This window comes from Micrasema longulum, unplaced genomic scaffold, assembly GCF_059751315.1.
Source record: "Micrasema longulum isolate JH-2025_06_02 unplaced genomic scaffold, ASM5975131v1 h1tg000123l, whole genome shotgun sequence".
NCBI classification, from domain to species: domain Eukaryota; kingdom Metazoa; phylum Arthropoda; class Insecta; order Trichoptera; family Brachycentridae; genus Micrasema; species Micrasema longulum.
This window is the reverse complement of record NW_028277329.1, coordinates 12,127-16,330: the sequence shown is the minus strand read 5'-3', so window position 1 is coordinate 16,330 and position 4,204 is coordinate 12,127.

The window sequence follows — 4,204 nt, the reverse complement described above, 5'->3', positions numbered from 1 at the left end:
CTTTGAATAAAAATAAACGCTTGAAATGAATGTTGATGGCTTACATTTTAGTACCATCATCTTGAGAGTGTATTCCGCCGGTAATTTCACACTCAGACTCTTCACTATTATTTTGGTTGGGGCATCCGGTGCAGTGGAACCGCATATGATGATGATGATGTGTTCTGAAATCAGGTCCAAATATTCCTATTGATGCCACTTTTTTTCTCTAATCGTAAACTCAGCGACACGACAAAAGCCAATACATAGGTATTAGCTTTCACCAAGTGTTAAATTAAGATATTCAGAATAGACATTATGAAATATAGTATCCCTGCATATAAGGTGTGATAAAAAAACACAAACAAACTCAAAAATAAATCACACCGAAGCATTCCGTGAGTAAAGGAGATCTGGTTAGCTGGGCCATATACAGCAAATGCCTCCAGAGAGTCTTAACCACGTTTTCTTACTTTATAAGGAATCAGGTTCTCTACGGATTCTGTTATTACAATAATGAAGTAAGTATACTAAAACTCTTTATTATGCCTTATTTTAGAAAAAACAGAGAGGTGTGTGGGTACCTAAATTAGGTCCTTGATCGTTTGCTATATTGAGTCAAGGTGATCAGTCTTATGCTTCTGATGACGGCCAGGAAAATAATTAAAAACTGCTGCGAAAAAAAACGCATTTTCGAATCGAACCAATACCAAGTTGGCACAAAAATCGAAAGATGGTTCGTATGTAGAGGAAATAAGAGCGAAAAACTACCACCTACTAGGTATTTGAATTGAGTTAGTTAATTCTATGTGTGTTAGAGGTTAGTGTGGGATATATGTGATACGATACGAATGAACTTACGAAACGAAGGTATGACCAAAGGCATGATATTCTAAGAGGCCTGGATCGTCTGATAAAATATAAAATCAACAATAATGTTGAATAGTTGAATGCAGTTGAATGCGGTTGAATGACAGATGACAGTCGAAAATCTGTCAACATTCAAAACGCGGGAATCCCTCCCCCACGTGTTACCAGTTACCAGAGGCCAGAAATCTAGTGTTTTTTTTAGCAATTGGGAAGACCGGGAATAAAAGTAACAAACGACTTACTTTTCTTGTACAAACATTTCTGCTACTATTATGCGTTTATTCTACTCCTCTCTCACCTCTGTAATATGTAATTCCCACGCCTCTATGCTGGATGGTTGTGAGAAAATACAAAAATTGTAAGTTTTCGATATTTGTTCCAACAATATTTTATTGGATAAAGAAATGGCTTTCAATATTCGCCTTTTTTTATTTTATTATATTTTTTTTTGTTTTTTTACAATATACATAAGAGGTAAAACAAAATATTCAATAAAATAATAAGTAAATAGCAATGAAATACATTTATATAATAAGATTAGTTATCAAAAAATTCCACAAAGGCATGGCCTGTTTGTGGGTATACAAAAAATGTTTATGAATTGTTTGCTCCCATAATAAAAAAAAGGTGTAATAGTTTTACATAATATAAGAAACAAAAATGGAAATGTATTCTGTGAAAAATTATGAGGCACTTTTTTTATGTTTTAATAATAAAAAAAGCATAATATATCGTAGAAAAAAAGAGTTAATATCTTTAGTTTGAATCCGGAATAGCAAAGAGGGAAAATTTTAAAAGTTTGGGATCAACAAAATATTATCAGTAAAAAATATAAAAAATTTCGGCCCATAAAATATGCATGTCTCTATGCTAGCATTGTTTTGCATTGTGGCATTTCTAGCATACGATTCCTTCTTAGAATTGATCTGTTTAAATTATTAGTAAATAAATTTTGATTCATAAATGTAAATTTTAAACATTGAAAACAATATATTCGTCTTTTTTCTAATAGTTTAGCTTTAATGTTTAAGTTTGAAGATCTGTCTTTACGTTTTATATCACAAATAATCTAATTCTAAATCATGTTTCTCATTATAAAGATCTGCTTGTCCAATTTTGGGAAATCAGGAATGCTAATGATTTTTTGTATAAGGTTTAGGATATTAGTTTTATTTTAATCACAATTTGTAGGTGTCGGTGGAGAGAATAGAACACCATATCAATAAAATAGAATACCTAATATACAAAAAGGAAAATTTATAGATGGTGGCAGCACCTGAGATGCTTTTGTTTCTGAGATTGCCCTACTCTTAGAGTTGATCCTACAATGCCATATATATCATGTACGGATGATCCACCGAATATATTTTTTGACTTATCTATGTCATTTACTTCATCATCTAGTATGGGCACTCGATCAACATAATTTATCGATTTAGCAGCTCCATCTGCTTCTTCAATTATTTCACAAAGTTCAACGTATTTCATATTAAGTGAGAAAAATATTCAGAGAAAGCCAAGTAAAGGAAAAGAATTGTTTTCTTCCCATGGTATTGAATCAATACCAAAATCAGGATCCCACAAAAACAATGGAAGGGGAAGGATGTATAGAAAATAATGACACACTCAAAAAGTTTGAAATTCAGGAAGAAGTAGTAAAAAAAACTGAGGGCCATATCAGTTAAAAGATTTGTGCTGAGGGATGAACAAAATGTTAACCCAAGAAAATTGCTTCCAAAAAAGTGTAAAATGAAAAACAAAAAGATGAAAGTGAAGTAGACGAAGAATATTATTTAGTGATTGATTTTTGCTGAGCCGTTTTCAAGTGGGCGCAATGTTGTTATGGAGTCTCTAACTGTGGTCTTACGTAGCTTGCGCTATTAGTGAAATAGTGAACTGAGCTATGTTTGTCAAAATATTTTTCTATGCGGTTCCTGTATTTGGCGCCATTGTTTATTATTATACTTCATAGAATATTAAACAATAAAAATACTGAAACTTTTAGTATTATTTCGTTATTTTGCCATGTGACGAACATCATATATTTTATGCCTCTTATTACAGAAACAAAAGACGAGCGATACTTTAATTCACAAATTTTGAATATTCAGTGACCGGTTTAATCGCTTTCGTGACATCTTCGAGACTGGTATCTTTATTAATAAACTTAATGTATTTATACGAAACAGAGGTAAAGATAGAGAATTCCAAATTATATGAGAGTAAATTAAATTAAATTATTTTTGCCTTAAGGATCATCAACAAATGTTTCAGGTTAACTAATGAGTTGATATAATGGATATTCCAAATTTGTGAATTTAAGTATCATTCGGCTTTTATTTCGATAGTAAATTACAATGAACTTTCATCAAGAATTTTGTAAGAAATGCCGTCATTTGCGTTATTTTATTTTTTCAAAAACCAAAATTTAAAAAAAAACATACATATAGCAGAATAACTAAGAAATATATGTTTTAAAAAAGTTGACGGTCATAACTGTAAGCAAACGAAAAATATATTAACAGATAATTGATACTTCATGGTCTCCCCTACGTACTGCTAATTTTATAGGCATGAGTTTTACAATGGTGAAAATCTTAAATCTTTTTTTAGATTGGTTTTTTAAAAGAAATATTTGCGTTCTTGTGATTTACTTAAATATTTCAATTTTGGGACCATTTTCTTCTTGTAAATATCTGTTTAAAAGTGGGAAACAAGTTGTGTTAGAGCGAGATTTGAACCTTGGACCTCTTGATCCAGAGTCCGCGACATTAGCCACGGGATCACAACCATTTTTTTTCTACGCTCATAATTTTTCTAGTAAATGCAAAAGATTGTTTTTGTTGGTGCGAAGTAGTGATTAAAAAAACATAGTTTCGTTACTTTACTGAAATATAATCATTGGTATTTCCTTTTTAATATATTGTTTGTAAGCCGCTTAATACATCAATCAAGCTTGACGGTTTTTCTAATTTAACTTTTTGACATTGACTGGGTATACGGTACAAAAAGTAAGTGACTTCAGAAAATCACTTATACTATATTTCAAAAGCATGTATTGTATTGTTAATTTTTAGGTAAGTCAGGCTAAAGGATTAACTATTGATTTACTGTAAAGAAAGTGTTCATTAAATTAATATAGATTTTTCTAAAATTAAATATAAAATAAATGTTAGGTACGTAATGTTCCACGTCTGACTTTACATCCAGAACCCTTTTGTACGACTTTCATAATATCAACAAATTTATATCACAAAATTAAGTACTTATATATTTTTATGAATGAGGAAGTTCAGTGCTACAGAAAAATCGACACAAAAATGTTTTCTTAAACGCGGTAAAAATTAAAGCATTT